General features: G+C 39.2%; 1 non-coding gene across 1 annotated transcript; it reads right to left on the bottom strand.

Annotated features, from left to right (window-relative positions):
- Window positions 1-18361: 18361 nt before the first annotated feature.
- On the bottom strand, window positions 18362-18469 carry LOC148553587 (small nucleolar RNA R71). Its single transcript, XR_015893610.1, has one exon. It is a non-coding gene; the product is annotated as a small nucleolar RNA R71 (small nucleolar RNA).
- Between the last annotated feature and the right edge of the window lie 5661 nt (window positions 18470-24130).

Here is a 24130-nt window from a genome sequence, read left to right as displayed (position 1 = left end):
GAAGCAATGAACAGAAATTGAAATTTGATTATGCAGAAAATTAAACAAGATCCAAAGGTGAGATTGAAACAGAATTTCTTCAATTCTCCACCTAAGATCCCAAGCAAGAAAAGTAAAGAGTGCTCCACAAGAACCAGGAAGAAGAGACATCAATTCTCCTCCCCAATTCTCTAGAATTCTAAAACAACAATTCAAAAATGTAAAGTGAGTTCCCTACTGTAAGTGTTACGAAAATTCTAAAAGGAAGCTCTCCAAAAACTTAAATCCTAAGCTATTTATACACTTTCTTCAAATGGTCTTCAAGCCTTGAATTGGGCCTTTGTTCTTGATGGAATTGGGTTGATAAAGGCCTTGGTTGATTGCTCTTGGAGTTGGAGAAAGATCCATTGTGAACCGGGTTGAAAAACATAAAAGCTTAAGTAAAAGTTTGAGTAAAAGTTTGAGGCAAACTTTTACTCAAACTTTTTATACCAGATTGCTTAAACTTGCTGCTACCAACGTTTGAGCCAAAGTTTGAGGTCAAACTTTTGCTCAAACGTTGGCCCCCTTGTAAACGTGTGTGTCGCCAACGTTTGAGCAAAAGTTTGACCTCAAACGTTGGCGCAAGCTTTCTCCTCCAGGGTGTGCAAGTGTGGCGCCAACGTTTGAGCAAAAGTTTGACCTCAAACGTTGGCGCAAGCTTTTTCCTCCAGGGTATTAATTTTGTGATGCCAACGTTTGCCAAAAAGTTTGAGGCAAACGTTGGCTCAAGCTTTTCTCCCAAAAGTTTGAGCTAAAGTTTGAGGTCAAACTTTTGCTCAAGCTTTTTTCCTCTGGAGTGTTTTTCAATTCTTCCAAAAGTTTGAGCTAAATTTTGAGGCAAACTTTTGCTCAAGCTTTTTGTTCTCTCTTGCTCCTAGCCATTCCTTCTTCCTTCAACCTTCTTTAAAACTCTTTTCACCTATCATCAATCAACCAAACACATCAAAGCTTTGCTCAAAATCATGAGTTTGTTATTCTTTCATAATATATGACAATTATAGCATAGAATCTCATGAGATTGCATTAATTCATCCATGGTTGATTAAATCAAAGGAAACATGGAAATCTACCCAATTGGCTTGCTTATGACTCAAGAAAGTGCATAAATCAATTGAAAACAAAAGAAAAAGGCTAGTGAAACTAGGCTAAGATGACTTGTCATCACAACACCAAACTTAAAGCTTGCTTGTCCCCAAGCAAGAAAAGAATTATGCTCAAAGGTTCTTTCAATCATAATGGATTTGAAAAATTACATGTACTATCCTGTGAGTGAAGTGATCAAGTGACAGTGGGGTGAACTCTAAATTATATGCTCATGCAAGGGCTTCAGTGCTTACTAGTCCCCACATATTGGAAGTCTTAGGTCTTAGGACTTTCATCCAAATGGTATCATGGAGATCTCTTTATATGTAATCACCTTGAAGCAGCTAATAGTTTCTGTGCTTTGGCCTTGACTCTAAGTGTCATGTCTCAAAGCGGCTCTTTAGATAAACTTTCAATCAATACTCCTAAACCAGTTGGTTTTAAGGTATTAGGTGTTAAAGCACCCCTAAGGATTTAGTTGCTCAAGCCTCTTTCTTTGACACAATTCAACCACAAGCTTTTACTAGGATAACAACTCTTTGAGTTTTTGCTTCTCTTTTCTTTTCTGCCTAGTAATTGATGCTCAGAGCCTTGGGCTATGTTCTTTCATTTTTTTTGTATTTTCTTTCTTTTGTTTGCTGCTTCTTGGATCAATAAATGTTTGAGAATCTCCACAACACTTCTTTGAACTCTATGTCCCGCCTATGAGCTCCCATGCAAGTTTTCATAAGCATGCAACCTCAATACATAATTATACAACTAGAACCACCACTTCTCCTAATCTTTTGCTTGCCTTAAAATTGTTTAATTCCTCAATCCTTCTTTTCAAAGAACTTTCATGTGATGCATTTTTTTGAAAAATTGAGTGCAAACAAGTTTTGGAGAGTATGATGTTGTAAATGATCAAGCATCTTGCTTATTAAATTTCAGAAAAAAAAAACCATACTAAACAGACAGATAATCAGGGAAACAAAACCACTCTCAATCATAACAGTGTTTGATGTAAGATAATCACTTAACAATACAACCTTTTGGAGTTCGCTTGTTTTACTCCTCATCATCATCATCACTGATCCACACATTCCTCTTTCATCTCTTTGGTTGATGATGCTTAATCCTTCCAAAAACTTGTATGGACCTCTGCAATGATATTGAGAGTTGCTTGTTCCCCAAGCACTTAGAAACAATGATTAGCATGCATGATTTATTTATGGGCTTTTGTACTTACTTTGGTGTGGGAACACCAAACTTAGTACCTTGCCAATGGTTCTTGTTCATCAAACTAACCAGATGTGAAACTCTTTTTCTTTGCTAAAAGTAGTAAAACTGAAAACTAGGAAACAGTAGAATAGTTAACTAGTTTATCTAAATGCTTGAAGCTAACATTATGCAGAAAGTGAGAATGCGTTTTATGATGATATTTTGGTGGAACACCAAACTTAGAATCCTTCATTCTCCCTTAAATTATTTTGGTGTGAAACACCAAACTTAGCTCCTTGCAATATAGATGAAGTTAATTAACCTTTTTATTAAAATAACTATGGAAAGAAAACTAGCTCAGGTTGGGTTGCCTCCCAACAAGCGCTCTTTTATTGTCATTAGCTTGACATCCTTCATCTTCTGATCATGGAAGTTGAGGCTTCTGTTGCCTTTGGTTTCCCCCTCTCACCGTGGGCTTTTCCTTGATGATTGTTTCTTTTCCCGTAGCCTTCTCACTTTTTTCCATAACTGCTTTCCCTTTCAACCCAGCAGCTTTTTCACTATTCTTTGGGTCATCTTCAGTGGCCCTTAGGGATATAATTGCCTCTCTCTCGCCTAATTCAGCAAAGTTTTGAACCAGTTGTTCCATTTGCCTTTCAACTCTTCTAAGTGAGGCCTCTTGGTTCCTGCTTATCATCTCTTGATTTTTCCTTATTTCTTCCTGCTCTATTGTTATCATTTCTTGAACTTTCATGAATCTTTCCATCATCATTTCTAGAACATAGAGTCTTTGAGAGTTTGGAATTGGTTGTGGTTGTGTCAACTGTGATGGTTGATGAGAGTCATTTTGGGCGAGTGGTGAGATAAGACGGGGTTGGAAGTGTGTGTATTGGGATGGTGTGTGATGATTGTTGTTGTGGGGGTGGTTTTTATGTTGGTTTTTGAAGTAGAGGTTGTTGCAGTTGAAGTCCCTTGGTTTTTGATTTTGGTTTTCAACCCCTCTCCAGTTAGATTGAGTTCTCCAGGGTGGGTTCTACACATCATTCTGAGTCCTACATTGGAACATGCTTGAGGAGCTATTTGGAGAGTGTGATTGCTCAAGACTTTGTTGCTCATAGTTAATTACTCCAGAACCGTTTTCAGATTGATTCCAACAATGGGGATTTTGAGGTGAGTTCTGTGCATTTGCCACAGCATGTTGCAGTTCATCTACTTTTCTGTTAATCAGCTCCAATTGTTGCTTAAGCTGTTGATGTATCTACTCGCTTTGGGCCATGATTGCGCGAATACCTTCAATTTCCTTCTCTTGTGTGAATGGTTGCACTCCTGCCTCTGGTTTAACAGTTCTTTGAGGTGGCTTCAGCTTGACTAGGAGTTCACTCATTAGTTCTTCCCATCTGATGATGTTTCCTTGTGGGAAAGCTTCAAACCACTAAGCAATGTCGTTCATGGTGATGAGTGGTTGCTTGTCATCTAAGGTGGGGATATCGCTCCCATGATTACTGGCATTTATTGAGTTCCCTTCCATGGTCTGCACAATCACATACAGTTCAAATGAAGATAGAGTATATTTATGCCAGGATATGATTAAAGGGTTAGTTAACGCAATGTGTCAAACAGTTGGTAAACTTGAGAGATTAATGATCGAAAATCACTTCTCTCGTTGATTTATCAAGCTATGAGAATCATACTCAGCAAGTTAAACCAAGAGAACTTCACTCTATTGCTAAAGTGAGGTTTCAATTAGCTCAGGTAAAAATTCAAACAGTTAGTGTGTCAGTCAAAAATTTGAGAAACAGAAAATAAAAATGCTAGATCTAGATCTCCACTTCACTTAATCATTGTCAATCTATTTCAATCCCCGGCAACGGCGCCAAAAACTTGATGCGTATTTTCGGAAAACGAAAAACGAGTTCCAAATACACAAAACTAACCGGCAAGTGCACCGGGTCGTATCAAGTAATAAAACTCACGGGAGTGAGGTCGATCCCACAGGGATTGAAGGATTGAGCAATTTTAGTTTAGTGGTTGATTTAGTCAAGCGAATCAAGAGTTAATTTGAGTGGTTTGTATTCGACAGAAGCTAAATTGCATGAAACTAAAAGGGAGAAGGGTAGATTGTAGAAACTTAAAGAGCAAAGAAAGTAAATAAGTTGAATCTTAAAGAACAAGTAATGTAAATTTCAAAAACTTAGATTTCAAGAAATGTAAATTGCAGAATCTTAAAGTGCAAGAAATGTAAATGGCTTGAATGGTAAAGGGAATTGGGAAGTGGATTTGCAGAAATTAAACAAGAAACAATAAATTGCAACAAACAGGAATGTAGAAGATGGATTCAATTGAACCGGATCTTGACAAAAATGGAAATCAGCTTGGTGTGGCAACGAAACAGGGAAATTGAAATTTAAAGCTGTAGATCTCAGGACCCAAGAGACTAGATAACCAAGTCTAGATCTCACTGCCTTCCTAGATCCAGCAAGAACAATTGCAAGGGAAATGTAAATTGCAGAGAGAATAGAAGAAGAAGCAATGAACAGAAATTGAAATTTGATTATGCAGAAAATTAAACAAGATCCAAAGGTGAGATTGAAACAGAAGTTCTTCAATTCTCCACCTAAGATCCCAAGCAAGAAAAGTAAAGAGTGCTCCACAAGAACCAGGAAGAAGAGACATCAATTCTCCTCCCCAATTCTCTAGAATTCTAAAACAACAATTCAAAAATGTAAAGTGAGTTCCCTACTGTAAGTGTTACGAAAATTCTAAAAGGAAGCTCTCCAAAAACTTAAATCCTAAGCTATTTATACACTTTCTTCAAATGGTCTTCAAGCCTTGAATTGGGCCTTTGTTCTTGATGGAATTGGGTTGATAAAGGCCTTGGTTGATTGCTCTTGGAGTTGGAGAAAGATCCATTGTGAACCGGGTTGAAAAACATAAAAGCTTAAGTAAAAGTTTGAGTAAAAGTTTGAGGCAAACTTTTACTCAAACTTTTTATACCAGATTGCTTAAACTTGCTGCTACCAACGTTTGAGCCAAAGTTTGAGGTCAAACTTTTGCTCAAACGTTGGCCCCCTTGTAAACGTGTGTGTCGCCAACGTTTGAGCAAAAGTTTGACCTCAAACGTTGGTGCAAGCTTTCTCCTCCAGGGTGTGCAAGTGTGGCGCCAACGTTTGAGCAAAAGTTTGACCTCAAACGTTGGCGCAAGCTTTTTCCTCCAGGGTATTAATTTTGTGATGCCAACGTTTGCCAAAAAGTTTGAGGCAAACGTTGGCTCAAGCTTTTCTCCCAAAAGTTTGAGCTAAAGTTTGAGGTCAAACTTTTGCTCAAGCTTTTTTCCTCTGGAGTGTTTTTCAATTCTTCCAAAAGTTTGAGCTAAATTTTGAGGCAAACTTTTGCTCAAGCTTTTTGTTCTCTCTTGCTCCTAGCCATTCCTTCTTCCTTCAACCTTCTTTAAAACTCTTTTCACCTATCATCAATCAACCAAACACATCAAAGCTTTGCTCAAAATCATGAGTTTGTTATTCTTTTATAATATATGACAATTATAGCATAGAATCTCATGAAATTGCATTAATTCATCCATGGTTGATTAAATCAAAGGAAACATGGAAATCTACCCAATTGGCTTGCTTATGATTCAAGAAAGTGCATAAATCAATTGAAAACAAAAGAAAAAGGCTAGTGAAACTAGGCTAAGATGACTTGTCATCACCTCACAAAAAGCTATCAAAATTGTTCAGACCAAAAAAGTTCCATAAGAACAGTAGCAAGTTGTTCCGAGGGTTACCTGAAACTATAGGTCAATCTTGGACGAGATCTTCTGTGCTGGTCGGAGATGACGTGTCCGGCTGGTGGGTGGCGGCCAGAGCTGTTGTGTTCGACTTGTGAGACTGGCTGCACTGCTGATCCTTCATCACCGGAGGGTGGGGGTACCTGCAAGAGACTCCGATGCTTAAGTTAGCATGGGTATTAAACAGGTTTTTTGTAGAATTAGAGTATGCGTTATACCTGGGTGCTCCAGTGTATTTATAGAGGTGTAATAGTGACCTTTTTAGATAAGATAAGTTAGTTATCTTATCTTATCTTATCTTTGGGTGAGGTCAACTTATCTTCAAGGGAACCGCCCTTCTCTCTGTAGGCTTGGGCTGCCTTTGGATTGGGTTGTGTTCCTTCATTTGGGCTTTCTTGGGCCTCTGTGGTGATTTGTTCGAGCTCTTTGTGAAGAGGTCGGAGATTGGCTGAGCTCTTTAAGAATAGGTCGGATAGTCTGACCTGAAGAGGTCGGTCGGCTTGTCGCTAAACATCCTAGGTCGGACAGCTTGACCTAGGGTATGAACAGTGCCCCTTCGATCTTTCCGTGAGATTGTGCTTTTCAGAGCTTCGATCTCTTTGGAAGTCGTTGACGTTAGGATTTTCGCTAGTAAAGAATTTATAAAAATAGTCGCGTTGTAGATATAGTTTCTAAACCAACAGAAATCCCTTCGTACAAATGTTTTGGTTTCCACAAGTAACAAATCCCTAAAAAAAATTGATAACCGAAGTATTCAAACCTCGGGTCGTCTTCTCAAGGAACTGCAGGGAAGATGTTCTTATTATTGGTTATGAAGATTGTAAATTGGGGTTTTGAAGATGAGGAACAAGTAATTTAAATTGCAATTAAAGTAAGTAAAAGACTGTAATTTAAATAAATAACTATAAAACACACTTTTGGCAAGGTATGAGGAATTAGAAGTCCTATCCTAGTTATCCTTATCAATGATGATGAAAATTGAATCTTAATTCCACTTAGTTAACCTTTGCTAGAGCAAGGGAAGGTCAAGTGACTAATTAGTTAGATCCTCAATTCCTAGTTAATCCCTAGGGGAAGATTGGGATTATTGAAGTTCAATTCAATTAGCAAAGATAACGATTATCAATCATGTTGAGTTTGATAACTCCTAAGTTACTAATTTCTTAACCAAGACCAAAAGGGGGAAAGTAAATCTAATGGAATAAAAATGTCTTCAGATTGGGGATAAAAGTAACATAAATAAAAGAAAGCAATTGTAAACTGAAATACCTCAAATTCAAAGAGTAATCTGTAACATGGAAGAATTCATAAATAAAATTGAGAAAATAATAAAAAGGAATATTGAACCTGTTAAAGAGATAATCCTGAAAGCGAATAAAATCCTAATTCTAAATCCTAATCCTAAAGAGAGAGGAGAGAACCTCTCTCAAAACTAAATCTAAATAATGGAAAACTAACTAATTGGAGACTCTCCTCTGAATAGATGCATTCTCCCACTTCATAACCTCTGGTCTATGCCTTCCGGACTTGGATTTGGGCCAAAAAGGGCTTCAGAAATCGCTGGAAGCATTTTCTGAAATTTTTGGTGCGTGGCCTCTGTCACGCATCCGCGTGGGTCATGCGGTCGCGTCATTTGGAGTTTTCCTTATCACGCGGTCGCGTCAGTCATGCGGCCGCATCATGTGCGTTCTACTTGTGGCGAGCGATTGCGTCAGTCACGCGGTCGCGTCGCTGTTGATTCGCGCTGGCATGTGGCCGCGTCGCCCATGCGATCGCGTGGATGCCAATTTCTTCAAAAACTCCGTTTTGTGCTTTCCTTCCATTTTTGTATGTTTCCTTTCCATCCTTTAAGTCATTCCTACCTTAGAAGATCTGAAATTAGTCAACACACTAATCACGACATCGAATGGAAATAAAGGGTAATTAAAATAATTATTTTTAAGCATAGGAAACATGTTTTTCATATACATCACATAATAAGGAAGGGAAAGTAAAGCCATGCAATTAATATGAATAAGTGGGTGAAGGATTGAATAAATCACTCAATTTGAGCACAAAATATATCATAAAATATGGGTTTATCAACCTCCCCACACTTAAACAATAGCATGTCCTCATGCTAAATCCAAGAGTAATGTTAGGTTAACGTGGTGGAATGTCATGCAATGCAATCTAATCTAAATGCAACTACCTAAATGAATCATGCAATTCTAAATTTTTATTCACTTGTATATAAACCTTACATGTAGTTGAATTAATTCACATTCTCAAGGAATCATATATATAGCCAAGCCTTAGATAGTGATAAAGTGCCTTTACAATTGAGATGGGAGAGAAAAATATTTTATAAACTTGCAAGACAATTTATAATTTAAGCAGAGATATATCTTAATGAGCTATTGAACCCTCACTGGATTTTGTGTTTACTCTCTAGTCACTCAGTGTTTATTGGGTTAAACACTCTATTCTTCTTTTTTATTCTTACTTTCTATAACTTTATTCTTCATCTAACCAATCAACAATTATAGAATATAGACATACCAAAGTCATGAGGTCTTTAATTAAGGTTGTAATGGGGCCAAGGTAAAGGTAAGGGTATATGTATAAGGCTAAGTGAGCTAATTAAGCGAATCCTTGATTAGTCTAAGATCTCACCTAACATACATACTTTGTAAAGCAGAGCTTATTTACCTATTTTCCTATATTTTTCCCACTTTTGATACATGCTCATATTTTAATTTTTTATCTTGTCCCATGTGCATTGCTTTATTTTGCATGTGGGGAATTCTTTTGTATCCCCTTTATTTAGATACTGAAAAATAAATATTTTTCTCTCTTTTTTTTTGTTAATGCACATGGTAATTCAATTATTTTGATTTCACATGAGCATGCTTCCCAAAAATTTTTATTTTGAATTATTTTATTCTTTTCAACTTTCTACCCTTTGTTTTTATCATCCATGTTCCCAATAGGCTTCCCACACTTAAACAATTACACACTTTTTATCTTAAGCTAACCAAGGATTCAACTTGAAATTTTTATTTCGTTTTTCTGCTTAAGGCTAGTAATGTGGCTTATAGAATAAGAGGGGATTTAAAGGCTCAAGGGGGTTAACAAGGGTGATATAAAAGGTAGGCTAATTTGGGATAAGTGAGCTAAAATTAAACAATGGCCTCAATCACTCTCTTGGTATGTATTTCTATTCTATAATCGGACATATAGATTAAAACAAAGTAAAGAACACCAGAATAAATAAGAAGGGCAGAACACACAGAAATAAAATTTATGGTTTGAATGTAACCATTCAATTAAGCTCAAATCTCACAGGTTGTGTATTCTCTAGCTCAAAAATCATTTATCAATTATGTATGTCATGCAAGTAAAATTAAAAGTTCTCATTATTCTCAATGTAAAACTTAAGGTGGCTTTAAAGTTCTAGTGTTTCTCCTTGATGAAATGTTGTTAACTAACTAACATGTAATGCTATATACACAAGGTGTGTGGATTGTTTCTATTATGTTCAAGTTCCTAGTTTACTTCCTTTTTATATTTTCAATATAAACTAAGCTATCTTATGCTAAAAAGGGTAAACTATACTAATTAATCCACAATTTCTATGACTAATAAGTTAGAATTGCAACTAAACTAAATGGCTAAAATATGAACTAAAGTGCGAAATGCAGAAAATAGAGTATAAATACATGAAAATAGCAATGTATAAGTATTGGAAAAATAAAAATAAAAATAAAGAGAAAAATACAGAAAAATAGAAAAATAAAATGAAAGAGTCTGTAGTGGTTCACCAAAAAAAAAAAAATACGCCAGAGATGGCGACCTCCCCACACTTAAAATGAAGCATCGTCCCTGATGCTCACTCAAGCAGGGTGTGAAGGGGTGTCATCACTGGAAGGGTGGGTAGCTGGAGTCTCTGTGGTGGTGGTCTGAGGATCTGCCTGTTGCAGAGGAGGTGCTAACTGGATAGGGATCTCGGGGTCTACAGCCTGAATCTGAGGCGGGGCCTCTTGATGTGATACGGCCTGCTCTGTGCCTGCTGGCGCAGCCTCGCTCTGTGGATGGGTCTCTGCCTCGTGATCATCCGCCTCCTCCTCAGATGCCTCGGATGGTGTGTCAGGCTCGGAGGGGATGTCGCCAGATCGTATCATCAGCTTTAGGTGCTCATAACGTCACTTGTTGCAACGCTCCATCTGGTCAAGCTGCCGAAACAGGCAGTGCACTAGGTGATAAACTGGCTCTGAGGCAGGTGGAGGTGCAGTAGTGGTGGCAGGGGTAGCTGGGGCAGCTGTGGAAGAAGAGGGGCCGACAGATGGTGTGACTGTCTCAGCAGTAGCAGTGAAGAATGGAGGTCTGTAGCCCAAAGCCAGAAAGTTCCTGCTGTGAGGGATAATCTTCTTGCATTCTGCAGCAGGTGGCTTTTCATTAGCATCCTCCCAAGGCACGTCAGCTCGACGGCCTAGATATGTAATCAGATAAGGAAAGGGAAGAGTGCCTCGGACGTGGACCCTGGCCATGTGGTACCGGATAAAGCGTGGCAGGTACAGGTCCTTACCCTCCATTACACACTATAGGATGGTGATCATAGTGGCAAGTATCTCTGTCTCATGGGCACTCGGCATGACAAAATTGCTCAGGATCTGGTGCCATAGCCGAGCCTCATCATTTAAGTAAATCCACTTGATTCCCTTTGGCATGGTGGTGTTCTGACCCATGATCCATGGAACGGTCGGGTCAAGGGCTATCCTGGCCTTGACTGCATCCCAATCAAACTTCATGAAGCGCATATCTTCCTCAGCTTTTTGATAACCATCCAGCTGATCAGATTTAGGCAGAAGCTTCAGAACATCCTCTATGGCCTCTTCAGTGACCAGAATCTGCTTCCCTCTTAGGTTCACTGCATCTAGGGAAGTCTTGAAGCAATTACAGTAGAATTTCCTTACCCAAGATGCATTGACCTCAGTCAGGTTTCTTTCTAGGAAGAACCAGCCTCTTTGTTTGATTTGCTCAGAGGTGTATTGCTGGAGTTCTTCTGGGATTTTCAAAGTCCTCTCCTAGTACAGGTTCCTGGAGGTTGCAAACACCGGATACTTCAGCTCACAGTATCGGTTTGCAAACTTTGCTGGATCAGTAGCAGGGAGTAGCTGGTCGGCCTTCTCCTGCGGGGTAAAGTTTTTCTCCTGCCAGGAGTCATCGTGCATGATATCCATGATGGACATAGAGGATTCTCCTCTTTTACGTTTGCCAGTAGTAGCCTTTGCTTTTTCTTTTCTTTGGCTGGCAGACATCCTGAAAAACAGAAAACCAGGATATAATAAAAACAGGGAAAGCAAATAGGCAAATAATCAAAAGTAACACAAAGTGGCAAAGGAGTAATAGGATAATGAAAATGATTTAAGTAAATGTGCATTAAGGTTTGTATAGGAGTTAAAAGTCCGAAAAGAAGAATTCACAATCCAAAATGTAATGGAAGTCATGTGAATTAGGAAAATTAACATTATGCCTTGGTTAGAAGGTTAAAAGAAAGTAAAAAAAAAAACAGAAGAGATGTTGTGAAAGGTTAGGTTGGTTAGAATTGAAAAAGAATTTAGGAAGTTAAAATTAGGGAGTTAATAAAAAGTGGTTTAAGAAAAGTGGCATAATGATCATATTCCAAGTAACAGGCATTCACAATGAGAAGATATAGGTAACTCATATTCAAACAAGGAAATTAGGTTGATGATTATTCAAATAGATATAGAAATAGCAAAAATTGGAATCTAATCATCAAAAATGTAGATTATGAACCAGGAAATCAAAGAGAATAGGAAAGCTTGCCCCGGCATTCATTAATTGTTCTGGTAAAAGCAGAGTAAAGTAGAGTTTAAATAGCCAAAACCAAAACATGAATGAAAGTAAAAAATAGTTTATAAAAATATGGGCAGCATTCCGGCTAAAATTGGATTGTCCCGAAAAATAAACAGCAATCAGAATAGTTCATATGAATTAAAAATACAGTTGTAATTACATATAGGGAATATGAACATGAAAAAGCAGTATAAAGAGCAGCATGAAACAGTAAATTTCAGCATATGAAAATACGAACATCACAGCAACAGCAGAATTACGAATTGATAAAGCAAGAAACATGAACAGCGCAATTAAACAGGCCTAAATCAACTAACCACATCCTAGACTACCTAACAACCTAAAATCCACTACAACATGCATATCTAACTAGCCCAAATATGAACATAAACAGAAAAATATGAATTAACTATGAATGGATAGAAGGGTGGCGTTCGTTGGAACCTGGTAGGCAAATTAAGGAGAGTGGGGCAGAGAGGTGGCTAGGGGATGGTGGCGGTGGCGTCTGGCACGGCGGAGGAGGTTGGCGGAGGCGGTGGCTGCTGTTCTGGGGCAGGGACTTCGGGAAGGGTGATGGGTGTAGGGGGGAAAGGGTGGGTGGCGGATGGGGACATAGCGATGACGGCGGCGCGGTGGGGTGGTGATCGCGGAGGGGGGCAGTGGCGGTGGTGGGAGGAAGGAGAAGGAAGAAGAAGAAAGAAGAGGAAGGAGGAAGGGAGTGGCGTGGCGACGGGGTCTGGGTGGTCGGCGGGGTGGCGGCGGTCAGTGATGGTGGCTGGGTGGTGGTTGGGTGGTTGGAGAAGAAGAGAGGAAGGAGAAGGGTTTGGGGGAGCGCGAATGGTAGGGTTCGCGTGACTGAGGGGTTATGAAATTTGAATCACGCGATCGCGTGGGGCACGCGTTCGCGTGGTTGGGTTGAAATGGTGGTTGACGCGATCGCGTGGGACACGCGATCGCATGGAATGGATTAGGGAGCGAATGACGCGATCGCCTGGGGCATGCGATCGCGTCGCTGGAAATTATGCTAAACGCACGATTCTAGCGTCGTTTCAGCGCAACTCTCTGTCTCCTTTTAGGTTGTTGTGTAATCCATGCGACGCGATCGCGTGGCTCACGCTGTCGCGTGGGATTGACGTTGTGCAAGTGACGCGATCGCGTCAGGGATGCGAACCCATGGGCGTTTTGTGCAAAACGCACAATGGCCAGACGATTCCAGTCTAACTTTTTGGTCGTTGGATGTTTACGCTGATTTCCAGATCACGCGGCCGCGTGAATGACGCGGATGCGTGGAGAGTGTTTTTGCAACTTGACGCGATTGCATGAATGATACGGTCGCGTCGCACACCCTTTTTTTTGTGCAAAATGCATAATGCAGTGCTAATATGAATGTTATGCATGATTCCAGGTTCAATGAAATAAAATAAAATAAAACTCAAAAATAAACAAAACGAAATAAAATTAAAATTGAAAAAGGAACGATCATACCATGGTGGGTTGTCTCCCACCTAGCACTTTTTTTTAAAGTCCTTAAGTTGGACATTGGATGAGCTTTCTGTTATGGTGGCTTGTGCTTGAACTCATCCAGGAATCTCCACCAATGCTTGGAATGCCAATAGCCTCCGGGGTCCCAAACTAGGCATGTAAAGCTTCTGATAGATTATCAAGCTTCTGGGGTGACGAATGTCAGAATAGATTCCAGGATCCCAAACTTGGCTTTTAAATCCGCCTTCGTCTTGATCTATATTTTTCCATCCGGGCGGTTTAGAAATTAGATTCTCACCAAGATAACCAAACGTTTTCCGAGATCCATTTGATAGATCATGATGCCAATCCGCACACTTCGAGTTGAAGCGTGGAACCTTAGGAACTTTGTGCACCAGCTCTGAGCACGAGCCATTTCCCTTTTACTCTTAAAGCCGCAGAGAGCTCTAAGCTGGCCATCTGTTTCAAGCAAACCATATTCAAATGGAAAAATAAAGCTAAAGGTTAAGGATTGTACCCACTTGAAGCTTGTATTGGGTGGTAATAGCCTTGGGATAGGTGTTTCCAGTGGATCTGTGAGCTCTACTCCCTTGTGATCTTCTGTGAATTTCTCCACTTCCATGTAGACTTCTTCAAATGCATCCATGTCCTGATCAAAGCCTTCTATGTCTTCCTCGTCACTTAAGTCATAAACGGGAGGTTGAGAGAAATCTACCTCCGCGTCATCTTCGTATTCACTTGGGGAAGATTCTTCGATCTCAGAGAATTCACTTACTGATTGATGAGCGGATAATTTATACGCTTTTTGGCATTGTTTTTAGTATGTTTTTAGTAGGATCTAGTTACTTTTAGGGATGTTTTCATTCGTTTTTATGTTAAATTCACATTTCTGGACTTTACTATGAGTTTGTGTGTTTTTCTGTGATTTTAGGTATTTTCTGGCTGAAATTGAGGGACTTGAGCAAAAATCAGATTCAGAGGTTGAAGAAGGACTGCTGATGCTGTTGGATTCTGACCTCCCTGCACTCAAAATGGATTTTCTGGAGCTACAAAACTAAAACTGGCGCGCTTCCAATTGCGTTGGAAAGTATACATCCAGGGCTTTCCAGCAATGTATAATAGTCCATACTTTTCCCAAGTTTAGATGACACAAACTGGCGTTCAATGCCAGCTCTCTGCCCAATTCTGGCATCCAGCGCCAGAAACAAGTTGCAAAGTGGAGTTCAACGCCCAAAATGGCACAAAAGCTGGCGTTCAACTCCAGGGAGAGCCTCTGCACGTGTAACCATCAAGCTCAGCCCAAGCACACACCAAGTGGGCCCCGGAAGTGGATTTATGCATCAATTACTTACTTTTGTAAACCCTAGTGGCTAGTTTATTATAAATAGGACTTTTTACTATTGTATGCGATATCTTGGAATCTTTTGATCCTGGATTGTATCTTTTGATCATTTTTAGATCTCTAGACCTCCATGGGAGGTTGGCCACTCGGCCATGCCTACCCTCTATTCACTTATGTATTTTCAACGGTAGAGTTTCTACACTCTATAGATTAAGGTGTGGAGCTCTGCTGTTCCTCAAAGATTAATGCAAAGTACTACTATTTTCTATTCAATTCAACTTATTCCACTTCTAAGATATTCATTCGCACTTCAACCTGAATGTGATGAACGTGACAATCATCATCATTCCCTATGAATGCGTGCCTGACAACCACTTCTATTCTACATTAGATTGAATGAGTATCTCTTAGATCTCTTAATCAGAATCTTCGTGGTGTAAGCTAGAATGATGGCGGCATTCAAGAGAATCCGGAATGTCTAAACCTTGTCTGTGGTATTCTGAGTAGGATTCAATGATTGAATGACTGTGACGAGCTTCAAACTCACGATTGCTGGGCGTAGTGACAGACGCAAAAGGATAGTAAATCCTATTCCAGCATGATCGAGAACCGACAGATGAATAGCCGTGCCGTGACAGGGTGCGTTGACCATTTTCACTGAGAGGATAGGATGTAACCATTGACAAGGGTGATGCCTCCAGACGATTAGCCGTGCCGTGACAGGGCATTTGGATCATTTTCCCGAGAGAAGACCGAAAGTAGCCATTGAGAATGGTGATACATTACATAAAGCCAGCCATGGAAAGGAGTAAGACTGATTGGATGAAGATAGCAGGAAAGCAGAGGTTCAGAGGAACGAAAGCATCTCTATTCGCTTATCTGAAATTATCACCAATGATTTAAATAAGTATTTCTATCCCTATTTTGTTAATTATTTTCGAAAACCCCATTACTATTTTATATCCGCCTGACTGAGATTTACAAGGTGACCATAGCTTGCTTCATACCAACAATCTCCGTGGGATTCGACCCTTACTCACGTAAGGTATTACTTGGACGACCCAGTGCACTTGCTGGTTAGTTGTGCGAAGTTGTGAACCATGGTATTGGCATCATGTTTTTGGCGCCATTGCCAGGGAAAGAAAGAGCAATGAATTTTACATAATCAAAGTGTAATCACAATTTCTGCGCACCAAGTTTTTGGCGCCGTTACCGGGGATTGTTCGAGTTTGGACAACTGACGGTTCATTTTGTTGCTCAGATTAGGTAATTTTCTTCTTGTTTTATTTTCAAAAATTTTTCAAAATTCTTTCAAAAATTTCTCCTTTGTTTTCGAAAAAAAAATTTTTTTAAAATAAAAATGTTTTCAAAAATATATTTTTCTTCAGAATTTTTAAGAATGAATTCTAGTGTTTCATGAAGCATGTGGAAACCTGGCTGGCTGTAAAGCCATGTCTAATTCTTCTGTGTAGGGCATGTCAGGCGTGTCATGTCTGAGTTACATACTAAAGCTTGGCTGGCTATTAAGCCATGCCTGACCCTTTGATTGGAGCTTTAGGCTAAAGAGCATAAGATTCCTGGAATTCATATTAAAAATTTTAGAATCCTTATTTTCTTTTTTTCAAATAATTTTCGAAAAAAAATACAAAAAAATTAGAAAATCATAAAAATCAAAAATATTTTTGTGTTTCTTGTTTGAGTCTTGAGTCATGTTATAAGTTTGGTGTCAATTGCATGTTCATCTTGCATTTTTCGAAAAAAATTCATGCATTCATAGTGTTCTTTATGATCTTCAAGTTGTTCTTGGTAAGTCTTCTTGTTTGATCTTTGCATTTGCATGTTTTGTGTCTTTTCTTGTTTTTCATATGCATTCTTGAATTCTTAGTGTCTAAGCATTAAAGAATTCTAAGTTTGGTGTCTTGCATGTTTTCTTTGCATTAAAAATTTTTCAAAAATATGTTCTTGGTGTTCATCATGATCTTCATAGTGTTCTTGGTGTTCATCTTGACATTCATAGCATTCTTGCATGCATCACATGTTTTGATCTAAAATTCTCATGCATTGCATCATTTTTCTTGTTTTTCTCTCTCATCATAAAAATTCCAAAAATAAAAAAAATATCTTTCGCTTTTTCTCTCTTAAAATTTCGAAAATTAGATTTGACTTTTTCAAAAATTTTTAAAATCTAGTTGTTTTCATGAGTCAAGTCAAATTTTCAATTTAAAAATCTTATCTTTTTCAAAATCTTTTCAAAAATCAAATCTTTTTCATTTTTCTTAGTTATTTTCGAAAATTCCAAAAATATTTCTCAAAAATCTTTTTCTTATTTTTTTATATCAAATTTTAAAAAATAACAATAACAACTAATGTTTTGATTCAAAAATTTCAAGTTTGTTACTTACTTGTTAAGAAAGATTCAAACTTTAAGTTCTAGAATCATATCTTGTGATTTCTTGTGAATCAAGTCATTAATTGTGATTTTAAAAATCAAATCTTTTTCAAAACTAATTTCAATCATATCTTTTCAAAAATATTTTCTTATCTTATTTTTTTCAAAAATTTGATTTCAAAATATGTTCTCTAACTTCTTATCTCCTTATCTTTTCAAAATTGATTTTCAAAATTTGTTTCAACTAACTAACTAACTTTTTGTTTGTTTCTTACCTTTTTCAAAACCACCTAACTAACTCTCTCTCTCTCTCTAATTTTCAAAAATATCTCCCTCTTTTTCAAAATTTCTTTTTAATTAACTAATTATTTTAATTTTTGATTTTTATTTTCGAAAATTTACTAACACTTTTCAAAAATTATTTTCGAAAATCACTAACTCTTTTTCAAAAACTATTTTCGAAGATCCTCCTTTTCCCTCATCTCATTCTATTTATTTATTCATCTACTAACATCTCTCCCTCACCCACCAAAAATCCGAACCCTCTCTCTCTCTCTTTCTGAGTTCAGATTTTTCTCTTATTCTTTTCTTCTACTAACAATAAGGAACCTCTTTACTGTGACATAGAGGATTCCTCTTCTTTTCTTGTTTTCTTCTCTTTCTTATGAGCAGGAACAAGGAAAAAGTCATTCTTGTTGAAGCTGATCCAGAACCTGAAAGGACTCTGACTAGGAAACTAAGAGAAGCTAAATTACAACAATCCAGAGACAACTTGATTGAAAATTTCGAACAAGTAAAGGAGATGGCAGCCAAACCCAACAACAATGCAAGGAGAATGCTTGGTGACTTTACTGCACCAAATTCCAATTTACATGGAAGAAGCATCTCCATTCCTACCATTAGAGCAAACAATTTTGAGCTGAAACCTCAGCTAGTTTCTCTGATGCAGCAGAACTGCAAGTTTCATGGACTTCCATCTGAAGATCCTTTTCAGTTCTTAACTGAATTCTTGCAGATCTGTGATACTGCTAAGACTAATGGAGTAAATCCTGAAGTCTACAGGCTCATGCTTTTCCCTTTTGCTGTAAGAGATAGAGCTAGAATATGGTTGGACTCTCAACCTAAAGACAGCCTGAACTCTTGGGATAAGCTGGTCACGACTTTCTTAGCCAAGTTCTTTCCTCCTCAAAAGCTGAGCAAGCTTAGAGCTGATGTTCAAACCTTCAGACAGAAAGAAGGTGAATCCCTCTATGAAGCTTGGGAAAGATATAAGCAGCTGACCAAAAAGTGTCCTTCTGACATGCTTTCAGAATGGACCATCCTGGATATATTCTATGATGGTTTATCTGAGCTATCAAAGATGTCATTGGATACTTCTGCAGGTGGATCCATTCACCTAAAGAAAACGGCTGCAGAAGCTCAAGAACTCATTGACATGGTTGCTAATAACCAGTTCATGTACACTTCTGAGAGGAATCCTGTGAGTAATGGGACGCCTATGAAGAAGGGAGTTCTTGAAGTTGATACTCTGAATGCCATATTGGCTTAGAACAAAATATTGACTCAGCAAGTAAATATGATTTCTCAGAGTCTGAATGGAATGCAAGATGCATCCAACAGTACTCAAGAGGCTTCTTATGCAGAAGGAGCTTATGATCCTGAAAACCCTGCAATAGCAGAGGTGAATTACTTAGGTGAACCTTATGGAAACAACTATAACCCATCATGGAGAAATCATCCAAATCTCTCATGGAAGGATCAAAGGCCTCAACAAGGCTTTAATAATGGTGGAAGAAACAGGTTTAACAATAATAAACCTTTTCTATCATCCACTCAGCAACAGACAGAGAACTCTGAACAAAATACTTCAAATTTAGCAAACTTAGTTTCTGATCTATCCAAGGCCACTGTAAGTTTCATGAATGAAACAGGGTCTTCCATTAGAAATTTGGAAGCACAAGTGGGCCAGCTGAGTAAAAGGATCACTGAAATCCCTCCTAGTACTCTCCCAAGCAATACAGAAGAGAATCCAAAAGGAGAGTGCAAGGCCATTGACATAAGCACCATGGCCGAACCTGTAAGGGAAGGAGAGGACGTGAATCCCAAGGGGGAAGACCTCCTGGGACGTCCAGTGATCAATAAGGAGTTTCCCTCTGAGGAACCAAAGGAATTTGAGACTCATCTAGAGACCATAGAGATTCCATTGAACCTCCTTATGCCATTCATGAGCTCTGATGAGTATTCCTCTTCTGAAGAGAATGAGGATGTCACTGAAGAGCAAACTGCCAAGTTTCTTGGTGCAATCATGAAGTTGAATGCCAAATTATTTGGTATTGAAACTTGGGAAGATGAACGTCCCTTGTTCACCAATGAACTAAGTGATCTGGATCAAGTGACATTGCCTCAGAAGAGACAGGATCCTGGAAAGTTCATAATACCTTGTACCATAGGCACCATGATCTTTAAGGCTCGGTGTGACCTTGGTTCAGGAATAAACCTCATGCCCCTCTCTGTAATAGAGAAACTGGGAATCTATGGGGTGCAAGATGCTAGAATCTCATTAGAGATGGCAGATAATTCAAAAAAACAGGCTTATGGACAAGTAGAGGACGTGTTAGTAAAGGTTGAAGGCCTTTACATCCCTACTGATTTTATAGTCCTGGATACTGGAAAGGAAGAGGATGAATCCATCATCCTAGGAAGACCTTTCCTAGCCACAGCAAGAGCTGTGATTGATGTGGACAGAAGAGAATTGATCCTTCAATTAAATAAGGACAACCTTGTGTTTACAACTCAAGGATCTCTCTCTGCATCCATGGAGAGGAAGCAGAAAAAGCTTCTCTCAAAGCAGAGTCAACCAGAGCCCCCACAGTCAAACTCTAAGTTTGGTGTTGGGAGGCCACAACCAAACTCTAAGTTTGGTGTTGAACTCCCATATCCAAACTCTAAGTTTGGTGTTGGGGAGTCTCAACAATGCTCTGAACATCTGTGAGGCTCCATGAGAGCCCACTGTCAAGCTATTGACATTAAAGAAGCGCTTGGTGGGAGGCAACCCAATCTAATTTTTATTTTCATTGTTTTTCATGTTTTATTAGGTTCATGATCATGTGGAGTCACAAAATAAATATAAAAATTGAAAACGGATTCAAAAACAGCAGAAGAAAAATCACACCTTGGAGGAAGCATCTGCCTGGCGTTCAACGCCAGAACAGAGCATGGTTCTGGCGCTGAACGCCCAAAATGGGTAGTATCTGGGCACTGAACGCCCAAAATGGGCATCATCTGGGCGCTGAACGCCAGAATTGCACCCTGGAGATAGCTGGCACTGAACGCCCAGAACAAGCATGGTTCTGGCGTTCAACGCCAGAAACGGGCAACAAATGGGCGTTGAACGCCCAAAATGGGCACCAACCTGGCATTGAACGCCCAGAGTTATGTGCAAGGGCATTTTACATGCCTAATTTGGTGCAAGGTTGTAAATCCTTGAACACCTCAGGATCTGTGGACCCCACAGGATCATCTCAGCATCTGTGGACCCCACATGATCACCTCAGGATCTGTGGACCCCACAGAATCCCCACCTACCTCCACTCACTTCTTCTCACCCCTCACCACTCTCTTTCACAAAATCCCATAAACACTCTTCCCCAAAACCCTTCACCAATCACCTCAATCTCTCTTCCCCATCACCTCCTCACCACTCACATCCATCCACTCTTCCCCATAAACCTACCTCATAAACTCCACCTACCTTCAAAATTCAAAATCACTTTCCCACCCAAACCCACCCATATGGCCGAACCTCATACCCCCCTCCCTTCCCTATATAAAGCCCTCCATTCTTCCTCATACTCACACAACACACCCCTCTATACCCTTCTTGGCCGAAGCACCTTCCCTTCTCCCTCTCCTCCATTTCTTCTTCTTCTTCATCTATTCTTTCTTCTCTTGCTCGAGGGCGAGCAAAATTCTAAGTTTGGTGTGGTAAAAGCATAAACTTTTTGTTTTTCCATTACCATTGATGGCACCTAAGACTGGAGAATCCTCTAGAAAAGGAAAAGGGAAGACAGAAGCTTCCACCTCCGAGTCATGGGAGATGGAAAGGTTCATCTCCGAAGCCCATCAAGACCACTTCTATGATGTTGTGGCCAAGAAGAAGGTGATCTCCGAGGTCCCTTTCAAACTCAAAAGAAATGAGTATCCGGAGATCCGACATGAAATTCAAAGAAGAGGTTGGGAAGTTCTAACAAATCCCATCCAACAAGTCGGCATCCTAATGGTTCAAGAGTTCTATGCCAATGCATGGATCACCAAGAACCATGATCAAAGTAAGAACCCGGATCCAAAGAACTATGTTACAATGGTTCGGGGGAAATATTTAGATTTTAGTCCGGAGAATGTGAGGTTGGCGTTCAACTTGCCAAACATGGAAGAGAACGCACGCCCCTACACAAGAAGAGTCAACTTTGATCAAAGGTTGGACCACGTCCTTATGGACATATGTGTGGAAGGAGCTCAATGGAAGATTGACTCCAAAGGCAAGCCGGTTCAACTAAGAAGATTGGACCTCAAGCCTGTGGCTAGAGGATGGTTGGAATTCATCCAATGCTCCATCATCCCCACTAGCAACCGATCTGAAGTTACTGTGGATTGGGCCATCATGATTCATAGCATCATGATTAGAGAGGAAATAGAAGTTCATGAAGTCATATCTAATTAACTCTACAAAATAGCCGAAAAGTCATCCCCCATGGAAAGGCTAGCATTTCGTCATCTTATTTGCCATCTATGTTACTCAGCTGGAGCTTTCATAGAAGGAGACATTCCAATTAAGGAAGAGAAACCCATCACTAAGAAAAAGATGGAGCAAGCAAGAGAGCCCATTCATGGAGCTCAAGAGGCATATGAAGCTCATCACCATGAGATCCCGGAGATACCTCAAATGCATTTTCCTCCACAAAACTATTGGGAGCAAATCAACACCTCCCTAGGAGAATTAAGTTCCCACATGGGACAACTAAGGGTGGAACATCAAGAGCACTCCATCATTCTTCATGAAATAAGAGAAGATCAAAAAGCAATGAGGGAGGAGCAACAAAGACAAGGAAGAGACATAGAAGAGCTCAAGGACATCATTGGTTCCTCAAGAAGGAAACGCCACCATCACTAAGGTGGATTCATTCCTTGTCCTTATTTCTTCTGTTTTTCGTTTTCTATGTTATGTGCTTATCTATGTTTGTGTCTTCATTACATGATCATTAGTAGTTAGTAACTATGTCTTAAAGTTATGAATGTCCTATGAATCCATCACCTCTCTTAAATGAAAAATGTTTTAATTCAAAAGAACAAGAAGTACATGAGTTTCGAATTTATCCTTGAACTTAGTTTAATTATATTGATGTGGTGACAATGCTTCTTGTTTTCTGAATGTATGCTTGAACAGTGCATATGTCTTTTGAAGTTGTTGTTTAAGAATGTTAAATATGTTGGCTCTTGAAAGAATGATGACTAGGAGACATGTTATTTGATAATCTGAAAAATCATAAAAATGATTCTTGAAGCAAGAAAAAGCAGCAAAGAACAAAGCTTGCAGAAAAAAAATATATATAGAAAGAAAAAGAAAAAGCAAGTAGAAAAAGTCAAAAGCTCTTAAAACCAAGAGGCAAGAGCAAAAAGCCAGTAACCCTTAAAACCAAAAGGCAAGGGTAAATAAAAAGGATCCCAAGGCTTTGAGCATCAGTGGATAGGAAGGCCTAAAGGAATAAAATCCTGGCCTAAGCGGCTAAACCAAGCTGTCCCTAACCATGTGCTTGTGGCGTGTAGGTGTTAAGTGAAAACTTGAGACTGAGCAGTTAAAGTCAAGGTCCAAAGTGTGCTTAAGGACCCTGGACACCTCTAATTGGGGACTTTAGCAAAGCTGAGTCACAATCTGAAAAGGTTCACCCAATTATGTGTCTGTGGCATTTATGTATCCGGTGGTAATACTGGAAAACAAAGTGCTTAGGGCCACGGCCAAGACTCATGAAATAGCTGTGTTCAAGAATCATCATACTGAACTAGGAGAATCAATAGCACTATCTGAACTCTGAGTTCCTATAGATGCCAATCATTCTGAACCTCAATGGATAAAGTGAGATGCCAAAACTATTCAAGAGGCAAAAAGCTACAAGTCCCGCTCATCTGATTGGAGCTATGTTTCATTGATAGTTTGGAATTTATAGTATATTCTCTTCTTTTTATCCTATTTGATTTTCAGTTGCTTGGGGACAAGCAACAATTTAAGTTTGGTGTTGTGATGAGCGGATAATTTATACGCTTTTTGGCATTGTTTTTAGTAGGATCTAGTTACTTTTAGGGATGTTTTCATTATTTTTTATGTTAAATTCATATTTCTGGACTTTACTATGAGTTTGTGTGTTTTTCTATGATTTCAGGTATTTTCTGGCTGAAATTGAGGGACTTGAGCAAAAATCAGATTCAGAGGTTGAAGAAGGACTGCTGATGCTATTGGATTCTGACCTCCCTGCACTCAAAATGGATTTTCTGGAGCTACAGAACTCAAAATGGCGCGCTTCCAATTGCGTTGGAAAGTACATATCCAGGGCTTTCCATAAATGTATAATAGTCCATACTTTGCCCAAGTTTAGACGATGAAAACTGGCGTTCAATGCCAGCTCTCTGCCCAATTCTAACGTCCAGCGCCAGAAACAAGTTGCAAGGTGGAGTTCAACGCCCAAAATGGCACAAAAGCTGGCGTTCAACTTCAAGAAGAGCCTCTGCACGTGTAACATTCAAGCTCAGCCCAAGCACACACCAAGTGGGCCCCGGAAGTGGATTTATGCATCAATTACTTACTTTTGTAAACCCTAGTGGCTAGTTTATTGTAAATAGGACTTTTTACTATTGTATGAGATATCTTGGAATCTTTTGATCCTGGATTGTATCTTTTGATCATTTTTAGATCTCT

Source organism: Arachis ipaensis, chromosome B7 (genome assembly GCF_059453495.1).
Source record: "Arachis ipaensis isolate K30076 ecotype BB chromosome B7, ASM5945349v1, whole genome shotgun sequence".
Classification (NCBI taxonomy): Eukaryota; Viridiplantae; Streptophyta; class Magnoliopsida; order Fabales; family Fabaceae; genus Arachis; species Arachis ipaensis.
Note: the sequence above shows the minus strand (reverse complement) of the source record. Positions and strands in the feature narration are given on the sequence as shown.